General features: G+C 39.8%; 1 long non-coding RNA gene across 1 annotated transcript in view; it reads left to right on the top strand.

Annotated features, from left to right (window-relative positions):
• LOC106727264 overlaps nucleotides 1-13,796 on the top strand; it is a 19,263-nt gene extending 5,467 nt beyond the window's left edge. Inside the window, exons 2-3 of the long non-coding RNA XR_001363434.1 lie at nucleotides 11,092-11,096; nucleotides 13,786-13,796. This is a non-coding gene — a long non-coding RNA (uncharacterized LOC106727264). The remainder of the gene's footprint in view (nucleotides 1-11,091; nucleotides 11,097-13,785) is intronic.
• Nucleotides 13,797-19,980: the final 6,184 nt, after the last annotated feature.

Raw genomic sequence — 19,980 nt, forward strand, 5'->3', positions numbered from 1 at the left:
ACTGAAATGTTTTAAAGCATATTCCAAATATCATGCCATTTAATCCTTAGATAATTTAGTGTACATCCTAGAAGTTACAAATATTTTAAAATTTAATCACACTGCTATCATAACAATTAACTATATTACAACCAAGTAGCTAAAAATAAGTTCTTAGCATCCAAAATGTCTTATAATATTTTTAAAGTCTATTTCTGTAATTTTGTTAGATTTTTCACTCCTCTCTGAATTACCCTTTGTTTTCTCTTATCTGTCTAGAAAAGAAATGCCTGGGATTAAACATACCATTACAGGTTTGGCTCCTAGGTATATGGATGGTAAGTATCTCAATGCTCTTTCCCACTTGATGATGAAAAAAATTATTGGAATTCTTTATCTGGTTAAAAATAAAGATTTATTTTTTCTTTATAATATGAGCTTTTGTCTAGGATTGATATTCAGAACCTCAAAGTCATGTTGGAGATGGATGAGAATAAAATCATGATACAGAAAAATAAGTTGGATTCAACTTTTTTCCTCAAATGTAGAAGAGTTTTGCTTTGAAAAATGAAACAGAATTTGAAAAGGTGAAACCAGGAAGTTACTCTGCATTGGCTTTAAATAATTTCCTTACAAGTTTTCCCTTTCTCTGAGAAATTTATCCATTAATTTAAAAACAAAAACAAAAATTATGCTCTGAACAATTGCATTTGGCAGTAGTTTCAAAGAGAAGTATGGTACCTGTGGACTGTATTCAGGTGTTTGCTGTTATAGAGGCATACCCCTTTGGTACTTTACCTGTGTTCCTAAAATTACTTTTTGAAGGAGATTAATATTTATTATTTCCATTGTCCTTAATAAAAGGGGTTAAGGGCAAATCATTCTTATGAATAAGGAGGACTGGCAACCTCTTAGGGCATGTGGTATAAGGGGTACAGATAGGATTCTTTGCCTGAAAAACATACTTTCCACATCCTAGGTTACTATATTAGAAGCATCTTCATTTTAAGGTACCCTTTGTCAAAATTTAAATATTTCTTTGCATGTTCTGAGATGTTGGTGATGGGAACAAGAAGGTCAAGGTTACTGTGACTGACCAATGGCTGAGATCTAGACTTGCAAAAATTGGGTACTTTTGAGGAGAGAGAAGAGAGGGTAGTGCCACCAAGAGGGGAGAATAACGGAAAAGTGTGAGGGTACCCAAGATAAAACCCTCCAGCTTCCTCTTTCATTGTTCCTTCTTCAGACCTCGTGTCCCTAGGCTCACGGCTGCCGTGGCTACCAGGGCAATTGCTGAGTGGTAACCTTTTCAGTCTGAAAACATTGGAAGCTCATCATCTAAGTGAGTTTAGTCAGATCTTGAGATCTAGCCAAGTGACTCCTCCTTCACTCATATATGTTCCATGAATGGCTCTCTTTCAACAAGGCAACTGCACCTCCCTCCTGCAGACTTTGAAGCACTTGATTTATGCAACTTGTTTGTTCATGCTTAAATGAAACCTTTGGCAGAATAGAGAAGCTTGTGCAACTCTCTCTTCCTGATATTTTCTTCTATCATAACCCAGTCAAGGGGAAGGAGGAATGCATCTGACATGCACACAGTTGTAGCGTAAAAAGTTAGGAACTAATGAGACAGGACAGAAAGAAGTTAAGGAAAAATCCCAACAAGTGGAATGAAGAAGTAGGAGCCAACATCCTCTCACCAGAGCCTGAACCTCTGGGCATGATCAAAGAGAAACAGTTTACGGCAGGAAAACCCCTGTGGTGGTTGTAGAGGTCCATGACAAGACTGGCTAGGACCAGATCAATCCGAGATGAAGGAAAAATTGACCAGAGACTGTCCCCAAAGCACGTTATACCACCATTATAATAAAAAAACTTGGACTACATCAAAATAAAAAGCTTTTGCACAGCAAAGGAAACCATCAACAAAACAACAAGAAGACCCACTGCATGGGAGAACATATTTGCCAACGATATCACCGATAAGGGTTTAATCTCCAACATTTACTGGGAACTCATGCAACTTAACAATAGAAAGATAAACAATCCAATCAAAAAATGGGAAGCATACTTTCTGCTTCTTTCATAGTAGGGCCCGTGCCCTGGCCTCTTTCTTTTTCTTTAGCTGAATAAAAACCTGCTTTATTCTCACTCTGATTCATCCTTGAAATCTTTCCTGGGCGAGTCAAGGACCTGGAGGTCCCCTGGTCGCCTGACACGTGAAAGGTCCAGGACTGTGCCAAAGCAGGGCCAACTCTCAGCACGGGAGCTGTCTGGTAACACTAAGAATGATGTAGCTTGAATTTCAACACTTGTCTAAGTTTCTTGGTAACTTATTGTCTTAGTGTTACCAGAAAAAAACACAAGAACATTGGAGGAAATGAAAGTTTCTGGCACCTCAATCTATGAAAAACATAAAACAGCCCAGTTCCTAGTCAAGTTAACATAAACTCTCACAGTAAGGTGTATTTACTATAGTTCTTACTATCTAAAATACCACGTCCCCCTCTCAGCAAAAAATGACAAGCATGCTAAAAACAAACAAAAAAAAAAAAAAAAAAAAAAAAAAAAAAAAAAAAGAAAAGCAGTCTGAAGAGACACTAATAATCAGAATTAGACTCAGATATGATACAGATTTTGGAATTATCAGATAGGAAACTTGAAACAACTATGATTAATATGTTAATAAATTTAATAATATAAGTTGACAACATGGAAAAACAGAGAAATTGAAATCTTAAAGAATGAAAAAGAAATGATAGAAATCAGAAGTGTGAACAGACTAAAGCCTTAGATGGGTTTATCAATACACTAGACACAGCTGAGCTGAGAAAAGAATCAGTGAACTTGATGATATGTCCATAAAAATTTCCCAAACTAATATATAAAGAAAACAAAAAAATGAAAAAACAAACAAAAACCAGAACAGAATATGCAGGAATTGTGGGAAAATACAAAAGGCATAACATATGTATAACTGGAATAACAAAAGGAGAAGAAAGAATAAAAGTGGCAGAAGAAATATTTGAGTTAGTAATGGCCGAAAATTTTTCAAAATTAATGACTGACACAAAACTGCAGATCCAGGAAGCTTAGAGAATATAAAAAATGAAAAAATGCCAAAAATCTACACCTAAGAATATCATATTTAAATTTCAGAAAACCAAAGACAGAAAGAAAATCTTAAAAGAAGCTGGGGTGGGGAGAAATCTTATTAAAAAGGAGTAAATAGAGGAATTATATGTGACTTTTCATCAGAAACCATGCAAGCAAGAAGAGAGTGGAGTGAACTATTTAAAATGTTGAAAGAAAACCCTGCCAACCTACAAGTCCATATCCAGTGAAGTTATCCTTCAAAAGTGAAGGAGAAAAAAAAATCTTAGACAAACAAAAATGAGGGAATTCATCACCAGTAGACCTGCCTGTAAGAGATTTATAGTTCTTCAGAGAGAAGAAAAAATCATTTAGGTTGAATCTCAAATTTACATAAAGAAAGAAAATATGTTGGAGATGAATAAATGAGGGTAAAACAAGATAGTATTTCTTATTCTTAATTTACCTAACAGATAACTGTTTGTTCAGAGCAATAACTGTAACAACATATTGGATGATTATAGCATGTAGATAAATGAAATCAATGATATGGTATGAGGGATTGGAGAAAGGAATCAGGAACACTCTATAAAAAGCTACCTGTGCTATCCATGAAGCTGGATAACATTATTTGAAAGTGGACTTAGGCTAGTTGCAAATATGTGTTGCAAACTAGGTCCTCCACTAAAAATATTTTTTTTGAAAAGGAAATATAATTGATATTCTAAGAGAGGAGAGAAAATGAAATTATATGATATGCTCAATTAAAATCAGAGAAGGCAAAAGAGAGAGAGAGAGAGAGAGAGAGAGAGAGAGAGAGAGAAGATTTTAAAAAGAAACAAAGAACAAATGCAACAAACAAAAAATAGTTACAAACATGGCAGATAGCAATCCATCACTTTATATGTGAATGGTCCAAGGAACACTAACTGAAAGACAGAGACTGTCAGAGTAGTTTAAATAATAATGTGGTAGGCAGTTAGACAGACATGAGTAGAGCAGGGATGGTGGGCCAGGTACTAAAGGTCACCAGGGTGGAAAACCCCAGGTGCCTAGCAATGGACAATTGTAGAATGGGACCTCACCCCCAGAGTGACCTTTCCTCCCCTAGGTTTGGACCACCTGACCTATTCTCCCTAGAGATAACATCTCGGTTGTATTTCAGCCCCAGGCCCAGTAAAGCAACAAAACCAGACCAGTGACCTCATGGCTGCCCTTAGGACTTTCTGCATTGAATAATGACCCCCTGCCCTGGCACTGACCAATGGAAACCTAGACCCTGAAAAGACACACCTGGAAAGCTGCTGAATTTCTATTAAGATCTTCCCCTGGGACCTCCCCTAAAAGCTTCACCCTGAAAACCCTTAGGACGGAGGACTCAGTGCCCTCTACCTCCCTGGAGCACGCCCGCACCTTTCCCTTTTCTTTTTCCCTTTCTCTTACTCTTCCCCCGTCCCTCTCTCATTACCTTTCTTATTCTCAAGCTCCTTAGGGCCCCTACTTTCCCTCCATAACTCATTTCCTCAGCCCATCTCTTCTACAAATTACTTCTTCTACCTCTATAATTTACCAAATAAATGTTCTCTTACATTTTGGGTCTTGGCTCTGAATTCTTTCCTAGCCAGAACCCGAGTACTGAGGTTGCTGAACCCAGGTTTAGTCTGACCCCACCAGTCAGACCCCTGGTACCATTTCCACCACCTACAACAATCAGTTAGACCCAACAATAAGTTGTCTATAAGAAACCCACTTTAAATATAAAGACATATAGGAAAAAGTAAAGGGATGAAGAGAGCTGTAAAATGCCAACATTCACCAATAGAAAGCTGGAATAGAATATTAATTTCAGACTTCAGAATAAGGAAAATTATCATGGATAAAGAGAGGCATCCTATATAATAAAAGCATAGTATGCAAATTGTCCCCTCCACTGGAGTTCTTCCGGGAGTTTGGCAGGGGGAAGGGAGGGAGACCCTGGCTCTGGCAGGTGGCACTGGCAGGTAACTAGGGGAGGCCCCGGCGCCAGCAGCCCACAGCCGCTAGCGAACCTACCAGTGCATGAATTTCATGCACTTGGCCTCTAATCACATAATAATAATAAGGGGGTCATTTCTTTAAGAACACATAATCCGTAATATGTATGTGTCTGACAATGGAATAAAAATACATGAGGTAAAAACTGACAGATTCACAAAGGGAAATAGATGAAATCCACTATGATAATTGGAGGTTTCAACACCCCCCATCAGTAAAAAATAGGCCCAGCCAGCAGAAAATCACTTAGGATGTAGCTGAACTGAACAGCACCATTAATCAACTAGACCTAAATGATATTTGCAAAATATAGATTAGCCTTATTATAGACAAAATTGGAAATATGAAAATACATACTTAGGAAACCAATAAGGTCTGACAAATCAATATACAAAAGAATTCTTTAGTTAACAAGTATATATGTTTTTAGATATACTCTACCTAATAATTTTTACAGATTTCCTTTAAACATTTAAATTATGACTTCATTTAGAAGTTTCTAGTTTACCTTATCAGAAATAGAATTGTGAAATAAGTCATCATAACCCCTATAAATGTTTGGAAAAGTGAACTCCAGAAGCACCAGTGGATGTCACTGGTGACGTAACCAGCATACAACCCTCTAAGGAGCTCTTGCCAAGGGACTTATCTTGTAATTTGTGGGGGTTTTCCTTCCTAAATCTGAAGGAGAGAGAGACAGACAAGTGCTGCTTCTTCAAACCCAAAGCCCCACTTTTAGTGGCAGTTAGGAAAGCGAGTGCATTAGGACACTCCTTCTCCAGGGTTTCTCGGCTCACCAGGCTGCTCTTTCTGCTCCTCGTTAACTTCTAACATTCATCTATTCTTTTAATAACATGTACTGAGCGCCTGCTGAGGGCCAGGCACTGCCCCAGATGACCACAGACGTTAGGATCAATTGGTGGGTTATCAACATCACTATGTGCATCAAAACAATGAAGACAGATTAGAAAAGTGGAAATTCTTAGCACAAGTTGTTTGTCCAATTTTGCATCTGTTCTCAACCAGAGGAGCCTCAGGTGGATGGAATGAGAATCATAGCAAGCCAAGCCCAGCTCTTCACCTCTTTCCTCCTCTCTTCCTGTCTGCGGCTGTAGAGAAGCAGAAGTCCCAGTTTCCTAGTTGGAGCTTGCTTATTTATTTATTTATTTATTTATTTATTTTCTGGGACACTGTCATGAAAAATTCATTGAACTTGTTATTAAAGTGTTTTTATTACACTTCCATTAACTTTTCCCATCGAACGCTTGACAAGTTTCCTGTAAGACTCCAGGTAATTGCACTCATTCATTTGGTACTAAGTGCAAGATGCTGGTGCTGGGGATTATCTAAAATACAAAAATGAATAAACCTCAGTCATTGTCCTCTAGTAGTTTGCAATCTATCGTATTTCTTCCAAACAGTTCCTGCATGGTTCTTACCTGTGTGCATTTCATAAATTTGGTTACTTTCACTGACATATTTTCTTCCTCACTTTTCATACCTTTTGGAAGCACCATACATGGTCCAGGAATAATATAATAATCTGTCTTTGTATGTGTATTTATAATTCTGTAATCATAAAAACAAAATGAAACCCTTCTTCGCACAGATTTAAGAATCAGAAGATCTGGGTTTGAGTCCCGTCTGTGCCTGTGTAGCACTGGACCAGCCACTTAACCTTTCTGAGTCTCAGTTACTTTGCCTATAAAATAACACTAAATATTTCTGCTTTATCTATTGCACAGTTTGTGTGTGTATGTGTGTAGCAAATGATCAAATGTATGTGCAATCATTTTCTACACTATAAAATAATATACAGATGTACGTTATTATTAAAAGTTTGTAAGAGAATCAACCTCAGAGTTTGCTTATGTGTGCAGTACAAATGCCATAGAAATAACAACTAAGGGCAGAATTTGGCCCAGGGCACTTAACTACAGCAATTTTTTTAAGGGCAGACAGAAAAAAATCAAAGACATTTTATTCAAAGCAGAAAACTTTCAAACAAGAGACAAAACTTGGCAAGGATGCAGTTAGTAAATGGATCTCCTTGAGAGAAATTCATAAGACGAAGGCAAGTTTCAGAGAGCAGGAACTGAAAGAGAAAAGTCTTTAATGTTATCATCTTCCTCCTCCACCCTTGCTTAGAATTCCTTATCTAATCAACTGGAGACACCTCTTAACAGTCAAACAATAAAAATGGGATGCGGATTAAGTAAGGAGCCCAAAAAACTTTCCTGTCGGGCTGCTATCACTGTTTGCAGAGGACACCACAGTCCACTTTCACTTTTAGGGGAACTACACATAAAATGCGTTCTCTCTTGGGCTTCTGAAGTGTTTTGTGGTTAAATCTGGTTAAAAATATAATGCTAAAAATTACATTATGTTTACAGAACCTCAAAAAAAAGCAAAGTGTATGCTCAGTTCCCCTGAGGTAAATTGGCAAGTAAAGGGGAATGCTTTGGAGTTGAGGGGCCACTCCTACTTTTTCCAGCTTGACTCCTATATGTTACAGCTAGTTCTAGAAAAGTAGAAATAATAGAGTTAATGGGAAGTCCGCTTGGTGTAAGAGATTGGGATGCTTAAAATGAGAAGGAGTGGAGGAAATTGGAGAGTGCTACTTCAATTAAAAACAAAGAATAAAATCTCACACCCATTAGGAATGGCCACACACAAAAGCAAAGAACAAGAGTTCATAATGATGGGGAGAAACTAGAGCCCTTGTATATTGTTGGGAAGATTGTGAAATGGTGCCGCTGCTATTGAAATAATATGGTGATTCCCCAACTCATTAAAAATAGAATTACCACATGATCCAGCAGTGCCACTTCTGGGCATATATCCAAAAGAAGTGAAAACAGGATCTAAAAGAGACATCTGCACACCCATGATCATAGCAGTATTATTCAGAATGGCCAAGACATGGAAGCAACACAAGTGTCCATCAGTAGTTGAATGGTTGAACAAAATGTGTGAGCCCGGCCAGCGTGACTCAGTGGTTGACCATTGACCTATGAACTGGGAGGTTATGGTTTGTTTCCCGTTCAGGGCACATGCCTGGGTTGGGGGCTCCATCCCCAGTGAGGGACGTGCATGAGGCAGCCGATCAGTGATTCTCTCTCATCATTGATGTTTCTCTCTCTCTCCCTCTCCCTTCCTCTCTGAAATAAATAAAAAAAATATTTTTTAAAAAATGTGTGAGATAAATATATTCAGTGGAATATTATTTGACCTGATAAAGGAAGAAAATTTTGTCACGTGCTACAAACCTTGGATAAACCTTGAGGACATTATGCTAAGTGAAATAAGCCAATCACAGAAAGACAATACTGTATAAATCCACTTTTATGAAGTACATAGTGTAGTGAAATTCATAGACAGAAGTAGAATGGTGATTGAGAGGAACTGGGGGAGGAAGGAATTGTTTAATAGGTACAGTTTTAGTTTGGCAAGATGAAAAAGTTGTGAAGATTTATTGCACACAATGTGAATATACTTAACACTACTGAACTTAAAAATGATTAAGGTGGTAAATTTTTTTACCACAATTAAAAATAAAAAAGTTATTTTTAAAATTGGAAAAAATAAACAAAGAAAAGAAACTTCACTGCCCATATATTTTTTTTAAATTTCTATTGATTCCAGAGAGGAAGGGAGAGGGAGAGAGAGATAGAAACATCAATGATGAGAGAGAATCGGCTGCCTCCTGCACCCCCACACTAGGGACTGAGCCCGCAACCCTGGCATGTGCCCTTGACCGGAATAGAACCTGGGACCCCTTAGTCTGCAGGCTGACGCTCTATCCACTGAGCCAAACCAGCTAGGGTTTCACTGCCCATATTAACTTTACAGCTAATGACCAAGTTCTATGCTTATAGATTCTGATGGTTTCCTACACCTATAGGCCCAAGCTTTTTAGAACAGCATTCAAAAGAACAAAGACCTTCTTAGAGATGGCCCCCATAGCGCATCCTCTCAACCTTCCCTCCTGCCACTTCTCACGAGTCCCATGTCCCTGCCATGGTTTGCATTCTCATCTTTATGCATCTTCTCAGATGATGTCCCTTCTCTCTAGTGCCCTCCCTTCGTCTTTGTCAGCCAAAGTCTCCTCCACCCATCATGTCCTGCTGAGCCTTCCCTGACCACCTAGGAGGCAATGAGCTCCCCCTGGCTTGTGTGTAGTTTGTAACTCATCACACCCTGTCCTGTGTCCTATGAGTTTGAGAATCTCAGCAGTCAGCTCTCTACCGGAGGGCCTTAGTCCTGTGGTTGGCATCTTAGTCATTTGGCATCTTCACAGCACCTATAGCCAACAAATGTTTAATGTAAGTCCAATCCTGTCACTCTTCTGCTGCAAATCCTCCCCTGGCCATAGTGACTTATACAAGATCTTGAGACTCTTATACAGCGTCTCCCAGTCTGCATCCCCACTTCCCTGTCCTCATCTCCTCCCATTTTCCCCTCACTCGCTCTGTTCCAGCCTTCTGGTCTCCTTGCTGTCCCCTGGACCCACTGGGTATGTTCTCAGTTTAGGGCATTTACAGGGGCCAATTTCTCTGCCTGGAATGTTTCTCTCTCAGATCCCTACCTGGCTTACTCCTTCTAATTTTTGCTCAAAAGTTACTTTCTGGGACCCTGACTGGGTAGCTCAGTTGGTTGGTGGGTTCAATCCCCAGTCAGGGCACATACAAGAATCAACCAATGAATGCATCAATAAGTGGAACAACAAATTTATATCTCTCTTTCTCTCTCTCAAATCAATTACAATAAAGAACAAAATATTTTTAAAGTTATTTTCTGGAAACATCTTTTCCTAACCATCTGTCCTACTTAGAATTACAATCCAGTCTCATCTTCACCCCAGAGCACGCTACCCCCTTTCCCTTCTCCTTATTTTTCTCCATCAAACTTACCACCACATGACATATATTTTACTTGTTTGTTTGGTCTTTGTCTCTTCACTGGAATGTAGGCCCCATGAGACCTGGTATTATTTTATTTTCTTATTCACCTCATTTTTTAAAAATCCTCAGCCCCTTGTACAGTGCCAGCAGATAGTAAACTTCCAATAAACAGTTGTCTAATTAGTTAAATTATTGAATGACAGAAAGCACTTACACTTTAAGATTATCGAATACTTTCTAATTGTTCATAATCCTAGTCGTTCTTCTGTGAGCACTCATCCTGGGTTTGGAGGGAAAAAAATGCAATACAAGACCTTCTTTGTCTTCAATGCACAGGACTTAACCTGTACTGCATAGCAATTGATTGATGTTTTTCTGTTGACACGCCCTGTAATCATTTCTTGTCAGGAATTAAAGCAAAGGTCATGTTAGATAAGCACTCAATTAAGTCTTTAGATGATGGCGATGTGTAAACACACTCAGTCCATACATGTAATTACTTCTCACATTACCTTGCAGGTCGCTTTAACACTGTAGTAACGTGATTCCCATTAACTTACCACCTGTATTCCATTATGAGTCCCAATCTTTTAGTAAGCTCTGCTCCCAACATTTTATTGTGAAAGTTTTCAAACACAGGAAAATGAAAAGATTTTACAACTAATTTTCGTATACCTGTCCCCTAGATTCTGCTATTAACATTTTAGCATATTTGTTTTAATACCTAACTATCCTTCTATCCAACCCTAATTAAGTCCTTTTTTGCAGGGTTGAGGGGCTGGGTACAGTGTATTTTATTGATGGCACAGTATAAGATAAGGCTACCTTAACCCATCTCCTTCGAGGGTCTGGGGTGGGAACTGTGAGGACAGGAGATTCTCAGTGTGTTGGGGGATGGAGTTGCGGCAGAGATTTCCCAGCAGCTTCTCTCTTCCTCTCATGCTCTTGGGGCTGGTGGTCCAGGAGGCTCTTACTCCTTACCACCCTGTTGCTGTAGCCAAATTCATATAATAACAGGAAATGAGCTTGACAAAGTGGAGGCTGAGAGCAATGCCAACCCCAGCTTTGAAGATGGAAGAGTGGGTGTCATTGTTAAAGTTGCAGGAGACAACTTGGCTTTTAGTGTAGCCTGGGATGCCTTTATGAGGCTTTCTGAAGCCTGATTCACCACTTTCTTGATGTTATCATATTTGGCAGTTTTCTCCAGATGGCAGGTCAGATCCATGACCAACACACTGGGAGCAGAGACATGGAAGCCATGCCAGTGAGTTTCCAGTTAGCACAGGGATGACTTTGGCAGCACCAGTAGACACAGGGATCATGTACTGGGCAACCCCTTTGGCCATCATACCACAGCTTCTCAGAGGGTCCATCACAATCTTCTGGGTGGCAGTGATGGCATGGACTGGTGTCATTAGTCCCTCCATGATGCCAAAGTCATCACTGATGACCTTGACTAGTCTTATTTATCCATCCCTATTTCTTTTTTCTCAAAGTGTGGTTTTGATTTCAATTTAAAATTTGCCAGGGGAACCTTAGTCTACTTAACTCAGCCTATGTTCTGAAAAGTCCCAGGTTCAATTCTGGTCAAGGGCACATACCTCAGTTGTAGGCTCCATTTCCCTCCCTAGTCGGAGTGCCTGCAGGAGGCACTCAATCAATGTGTCTCTCTCACATCAATGTTTCTCTCTGTCTCTCCCCTCCCTTCCACTCTCTCTAAAACATATATATATATATATACACACTAATAAAAGGGTAATATGCTAATTAGACTGGACATCTTCCGGATGTCCTTCCAGAAAAAGCCACGGTGGAGGGGGCTGAGGCAGAGGCAGTTAGGGGTGGTCAGGCCAGCAGGGGAGGGCAGTTAGGGGTGATCAGGCAGGCAGGCAGGCAAGCGGTTAGAAGCCAGTAGTCCCAGATTGCAAGAGGGTGCAGGCCGGTCTGAGGGAGCCTCCCCCCACCATGCATGAATTTCATGCACCAGGCTTCTAATATATATATATCTCCCCTCAGGTGAGAATTAACAAAACAAAACAAAAATTTTGCCAGAGGACACAAACATTCAGTCCAAATCAACTATTATTAAGTTCAAAATGTTTTCTTTTTTTTGTTTCTATTTTCTATTTTGTGACCTCTTCTTGACCCATGGGTTTATTTAGAATTATATTGCTTAATCTTCAAGCATTTGGGGATATCCTAGTTATCATTTTGTTAACAAGTTATAGCTTAATTCTACTAGAATGAGAGGAATATGTATAATTTTAATCCTTTGAGATTGTAAAGACTTGTTTTTTGGCACAGCATGTAATCCATTTTGTTCAATATTCCATGTGCACTATAATAGTTCATGTATATTGCAGGTGTTGGGAGTAGTGTTCTTTGTATATCAATTAGCTTTAGTTTTCCAATGTCATTAAATTATGTTTAAATTATGTTGTTTACATCTCATCTGATTTATTTATCTTCCTGTTCTATCAGTTTCTGAGAGAGTTACGTTAAAATTTCCTGTTACTTTTGTAGATCTGTTCATTTCTTTTTTTCATTTTCTCATTTTTTCCTTTATGTATTTTGAGCCCATGACTGCAAAGTAAATACAAACTTTTGATGATTATATCTTCTTATTGATTTGGTTATTTTATCAGTTTATGAAATGTCCCTCTTTAAAATAGTTTCTGCTTTAAAATCTGCTTTATGTGATTTTTTTGGAGCTATTCTAGATTTATTTTGGTTAATGTATACATAGTATAACTTTTTCCATAATTTTTTTCAGTCCCTATGTCCTTATAATTAAAGTGCATTGTTGTTGTTTTTTGAGTAGCATATAGCTGTTTCTTTTTAATTCAGACTGATATATTTGTATTTTAATTAGAGTATTTAATCCATTTACATTTAACATAATTACTGGCATATATGAGTACAGGTGTGGGGTTCATAGAGCTTCTTGGATCTATTGCTTGATGCCTTTAATCAGCATAAATTCTCAGCCATTATTTCTGTAAAATATTGCTTCTGCTTAATCTCTTTCTCCTCTCTTTCTGGACCTCTGAATATATATATATATATGTTAGGTTTGCACCTGTTTCCTATGTCTCTTATGCTCTTTACTTTTCTACCCTTGGTTTTCCTTGTACTTCAGTTTGAATATTTTATACTTATCTATCTTCTAGCTTATGATTGTTCTCTTTCTTATGCTTATTCAGTTTGTTTTTTTAGTTTATAATTCCCATTTGATTTTTCTATAGGTTCCATTGTTTTGGTGAAATTCTCCCTCTTTTAATTAATTCCTTGAGCATGTTAGTCATGCTTATGTTAAAGTCCTTCTCTTGTAACTTCAATATCTAGTCATATGTAGGTCTTTTTTGTTGCTGTTGTCTAGTTTTTTCTCTTGGGTTTGGGTCATTTGTCATTGTCTCTTCGAATGATTACTAAATATTGATTAAAGTCCAAACACTGTGGGTGAAAAATTATAGAGGATCTGGATGTCATTATTTTCCTACAGAGAAGATTTAATTTTATTTCTAGCATCAGAGTAAGAGCCAAGCACCACTGTCCAATAAGAAACTGAGATGATTAAAGCTGAATTCCAAGCTTCGGGAAAGCCATTCTATTTCAGATTTTCCTTAACTTGAGGGCAATCGATGATTTTGGCTCCCAGGGGACATTTGGCAATATCTGGGACATTATCGATTGTCATGATTGGGGATGGGTGCTACTGACCTGTAGTAGGTAAAGGCCAGATATGCTGTACACATTCTACAAGCACAAACAGGCCCCACCCCAACACACACAAATTACCTAGCCCAACAAGTCAATAGTACCAGAGTTAAGAAACCCTGCCCTAGATCATAGTCCTTTAAGGTTCTCTACTGAAAATGAGTATTGAACAAGGTTCTTCCTCTTTGGCAGGCCTTGAACTCCAGCATTTCTCTCCCAGCACTATAAGACTGCCAATCCTTTGTTTACCTTTATAGCCTCTCAGTAGCTGCTTTCTGCTTGGCGTTTCAGCCTCTTGTCCTCTCATACAGTTTAGAAATCAGCCAGTGCTTTCGGTGAAAAAGCAGTCTTGAATGTTGGTATCACCTATCCCGGATATTGGCCCTTTAGAGCCTGGCTGCTTTGGTTGATTTCTGATGCCTTGAAAAAATAGCTGTTGTGCCCTGGAAAGTGTGGCTCAGTTGGTTGAGCATCATCCCATGCATTGAAAGGTCACAGGTTCGATTCTGGTCAGGGCATATGCCCGGGTTGATGCTTTAAGTGTTCAATTCAATGCTTATGAAACCATCCCCAAAATCCAATTTTAGAACATTTTATCTTGGAAAAAAACAACCTATTTGCAGTAACTGCTTGTTTCCACCTCCAGTCCTAAGGACCATGAATATACTTTCTGTTTCTATGGATTTGCCTATCTGGACACTTCATGCAAATGGAATCAATATTTGGCTTTTTGTGTCTGTCTTTCCCTTAGCATGATATTTTCAAGATTAATCCATGTTGTTGCATATGTAAGTACCTCATTTGTTTTTATGATTAGGTAATATTCCATTATATGGACATGCCACATTTTGTTTACCTGTGCATCATTTGATAGTCATTAGGGTTGTTTCCACTCTACCTAAAAATATTTTAATTAAAGTAATTTAAGGAAATGGGAAAATATTTTGATTTGGGTGATATATCTGTACTTTTAAAATATTCTCAAGCATATATTAACCAAAGGTTATAGTAAAGAATTAAACAATATGACAAAGAAAAAATGTTTAACAGAAGAGCTAAGCTTCTCTTAATGATGCTCTGCCTGATATGGAATAACTTCTATGCCCCAATTTTTTTAATGCAAACTGGAATGAGCAACTTTCACAGATACTATTATGAAAACTGAAAAATAACTACAGAGTGCCTTTTGAATAACACTTTGAAGAAAGAAGCAATGTATGGGAAAATAATAGAGGTTGGGATAGTCCTATTACTGATGATAGAATTCTTAGAGCACAAAATCTCTTCAATGGCACTATGTTTGAGAAGAACAATATTTATTTCCTTAATTTTCTTGCTCTTTCAGGGAATTTCTTTACCTCCTATCTCAGCACTCCCTCAAAGAGCATGCCAACTAGTTAAACTAATTAGGAAAAAAAAGGCTCATGAAGCCAATTAATTCTGTTCTTTTCCAAAGTGATAGACTACCTTAATCTGGACTGCTATAATAAAATACCACAGGCTAGTTGACATAAACAAAAAAATATATATTTTGGCCCTGGCCAGTATCTCAGTTGGTAAGAGCATTGTCCCAAAACACCAAGGTTGTGGGTTCCATCCCAATTAGGGCACATATAAGAATCAATCAATTGCCCTGGTTGGTTTAGCTCAGTGGATAGAGTGTCAGCCTGCGGACTGAAGGGTCCTGGGTTTGATTCCTGTCAAGGGCACATGTCTAGATTTCAGGCTACATCCCCAGTGGGGGCATGCAGGAGGAAACCAATCAATGATTCTCTCTCATCATTGATATTTCTATCTCTTTCCCTCTCCCTTCCTCTCTGAAAGCAATAAAAATATATTTAAAAAATAATATCTCCATATATAAAAGCCTAAGCGACCGAACAACCGGTTGAATGGTCGCTATGATGTTCACGGACCACCAGGGGGCAGACATTCAACGCAGGAGCTGCCCCCTGTGGTCAGTGCGCTCCTACAGTGGGAGCTCTATTCAGCTGACCTACGAGCACAAGATGCGGGGCTCATGGCTGACGAGTGCAGCTCCTGCAGCCCGAGCCTTTCTGACCTCTGAGGCAGCACTACTGAGCACAGTGGGGCCAGAATGAGTGGGAGCAGCGCGGAGCTTAGCCTGGGCTTGGGCTCCTCCCTGGCCGCCTGCTGCTTCGCGCACTACTACATCCCTTGGGGGATGTTGGACTGCTGGTTTCGGGCCCAAACCGGCAGTCCAACATCCCCCAGTGGGTACCAGATTGCGAGAGGGTGCAGGCCAGGCTGAGGGACCCCACCAGTGTACAAATCCATGCACTGGGCCTCTAGTAATAATAATAATAAAGAATCAACCAATGGGAGAGAGACCAAGATGGCGGCATAGGTAAACACCGCAGACTGCTGCCGCAAACAACCACTTCAAAAATACAACTAAAAGACGGAACGGACATCACCCAGAACCACAGGAAGGCTGGCTGAGGAGAGACTCTTCAACTAGAAGGAAAAATAACAGCACACCGAGGCTCAGAGGAGGCGCAGTGTGGAAAAAACTCAGGTGCGGAGGTGCGCGCGCAACTGGTGGCTGGCTCGGTTGTCGTTTTCGGTCAGGAGGGAGTCTCAGACTCTGAGCTCCAGATACGGGCGAATCGCTGGGGACTCGGACTCCTCAGGGAGAAGCGGGAGTGTCTGGCATCAGTTGGAAGGCAGCTTTCCCTCCGAGGTTTGCAGCAGTTCCTGGGGTTCTGAGAAGCAGAGCCTCTGGGAACGGGACTGAGGGCACCATAACCGCTCCCTCCGCCCGCCCTGCCCTGTTGAGCCCGCCCCGCCCAAGCCCTGCGCAGAGCCATTTGCCGGATCGCCGCAGGCAAAGGCTAGATTAGCGCCCCCCCAGAGGACAGAAGTTTTCCCACTGCAGCAGACACAGCTGATTCTCACAGCCAGTCGGCCTGGTGGTCAAATCCCTCTAGTATTAACTACAACAATCAAGGCTCAACTAGAACAAGACTGCGCACAAAGACCACTAGGGGGTGCACCAAGAAAGCATAAAAAATGCGGAGACAAAAAAACATGACAGAAATGGAGGATATAGAGCTAAAAATCGCAATTTTGAGGGCTTGCAAAAATGTGCTAGAAGCTGTCAATAAACTTGAGGAGAGAGTCACGAAAACTAATGAGACCCTCGATGCTATGATAAAGAACCAACTAGAAATTAAGCATACACGGACTGAAATAAAGAATATTATACAGACACCCAATAGCAGACCAGAGGAGCGCAAGAATCAAGTCAAAGATTTGAAATGCGAAGAAGCAAAAAACACCCAACCGGAAAAGCAAAATGAAAAAAGAATCCGAAAATACGAAGATAGTGTAAGGAGCCTCTGGGACAGCTTCAAGCGTACCAACATCAGAATAATAGGGGTGCCAGAAGATGAGAGACAGCAAGATATTGAAAACCTATTTGAAGAAATAATGGCAGAAAACTTCCCCCACCTGGTGAAAGAAATGGACTTACAGGTCCAAGAAGCGCAGAGAACCCCAAACAAAAGGAATCCAAAGAGGACCACACCAAGACACATCATAATTAAAATGCCAAGAGCAAAAGACAAAGAGAGAATCTTAAAAGCAGCAAGAGAAAGAGACTCAATTACCTACAAGGGAATACCCATACGACTGTCAGCTGATTTCTCAACAGAAACTTTGCAGGCCAGAAGGGAATGGCAAGAAATATTCAAAGTGCTGAATACCAAGAACCTACAACCAAGAATACTTTATCCAGCAAAGCTATCATTCAGAATTGAAGGTCAGATAAAGAGCTTCACAGATAAGGAAAAGCTAAAGGAGTTCATCACCACTAAACCAGTATTATACGAAATGCTGAAAGGTATCCTTTAAGAAGAGGAAGAAGAAAAAGGTAAAGATACAAATTGTGAACAACAAACATGCATCTATCAACAAGTGAATCTAAGAATCAAGTGAATAAATAATCTGATGTACAGAATGAACTGGTGATTATAATGAATCAGGGACATAGAAAGGGAATGGACTGACTATTCTTGGGGGGGAAAGGGGAATGGGAGATGCGGGAAGAAACTGGACAAAAATCGTGCACCTATGGATGAGGACAGTGGGTGGGGAGTGAGGGCGGAGGGTGGGGCGGGAACTGGGAGGAGGGGAGTGCATTTATCATTCTTCTAAATTTAACTTTGCACAAGTAACCCATGTAAAAAATCTATATTTTTCAAAACTTGTAAATAAAAATATCTCTCTCAATCAATCAATAAAAAATTATTTTAAAAATATTTATTTCTCATAGCTCTGGAAGTTAGAAAGTCCATGATCAAGGTACAAGCTAATTCAGTGTCTGATGAGAATTCTCTTCTTGGGTTTGCAAACAGCTGACTTCCTGCTATTTCCTCACATGACATAGAGAGAGAACTGTATCTCTTTTTCCTTTTATTTTTTTATTGACTTCAGAGAGGAAGGGAGAGGGAGAGAGACATAGAAACATCAATGATGAGAGAGAATCATTGATTGGCTGCCTCCTGCACACCCCCTACCAGGGAATGAGCGGGCAACCCAGGCATGTGCCCTTGACCAGAATCGAACATGGGACCCTTCAGTCCACAGGCCGATGCTCTATCCACTGAGCCAAACCAGCTAGGGCTCTTTTTCCTGTTATAAGGGTATTCATTCCATCATGAAGTCCTTACCCTCATGACCTAACTTAACCCTAATTACTTCCCAAAAGTTCCACCTCCAAATACCATCACATTGGGGATTAGGACTTCAACATATGAATTTTGGACACAAACATCCAGTCTGTAGCACAGACTATAATCTTAACTTCAGGCTTTAATCTTGCAAATGTGAGGCATTGTGAGACACTCTCAGTAGTTTGATCTCCAAACTGGCTGTGCAGTTACATACATACACACACACACACACACACACACATATAGACACACACAGACACAGACACAGACACACACATACACACAAACATATACACACAGAGACACATAAACACACATACACACAGAGACACACACAGACATACACAGACACACACATATACACACATGCACAGACATACGCATACACACAGACACACATACATACACACAGACACACACACAGACACACATCCCCACACACAGACACACACAGATGCAGACACACACAGACGCACACATACACACAACTTTCTCACTGTCTCACTATGAGAGCCTGTATTTTATTAGGTGTCCCAAATGATTGGTAGTCAATCTATTGATCAATTCAAAACCACAGGTTTAAAAAAATATAATCTCTGCTAGAAAAATAACTCAAAACTCTGATCCGAAAATACTAAATAGAAACGTCTAGAAATACACAATTCATAATTTTTCAGTTGCGTGCTGTTGTGAGTAGGGTGCTAAAATCTTGCGGGGTCCCACCTGGATGTGAATCATCCATTTGTGGAGGGTCTCCATGCTGTAGACCAAGCATGTCAAACTCAAAGGCTAACACGGGCCAAACAAACAAGGTTTAGTTTATGTGGGCCACAAAAAAACAAAAGCTTCAATTTTCATAGAAATGTATTTTTATTTCAATAGAGACATGCTGAATACAAAGGGCTGAAATAAATGAGTAATCGTTAACATAAAATAATAGAACATTTTAATAAATATTAATATTTTTTCTTAAACATTAACTTACCAGACACTGAATAACTGCACAAATTAATAAGCATAATGCAAATAAACCTATTTTTCTTGTTCTCCGAAAGCGAAATATTTCCTGTTGCTCACACCAAACAAGTCAGTCCAGGACTAATGACGTGGCAATCAGCTGCTAAAATATTCGCTGCTAGTATTAGTGGAGAGAAATGGTGCACCTGTGCATAAGGCACGTAGGGAATGAATGCAACACGATTATAGTAATCAGTCATTAGTCAACATTGTAGTTCATTATTAATAACTAGAGGTCCCATGCACGAAAATTCATGCAAGAGTAGGCCTTCCTTCCCCCAGCTGCCCGCACCAGCTTCCCTCCAGCACCTGGGACCCAGGCTGCTTTGCTCTGGCCCTGGCTTCATCCAGAAGTACGCCTGGAAGGACATTCTGTCTAATTAGCATATTACCCTTTTAGTATTATGTACTAGAGGCCTGGTGCACAAAAATTTGTGCACTCGGGGGGGAGGGGGGGTCCCTCAGCCCGGCCTGTGCCCTCTCGCAGTCTGGGACCCCTCGGGAGATAATGACCCGCTGGCTTAGGCCTGCTTCCC

The sequence above is a fragment of the Myotis brandtii genome, unplaced genomic scaffold (assembly GCF_000412655.1).
Source record: "Myotis brandtii unplaced genomic scaffold, ASM41265v1 scaffold398, whole genome shotgun sequence".
NCBI lineage: Eukaryota > Metazoa > Chordata > Mammalia > Chiroptera > Vespertilionidae > Myotis > Myotis brandtii.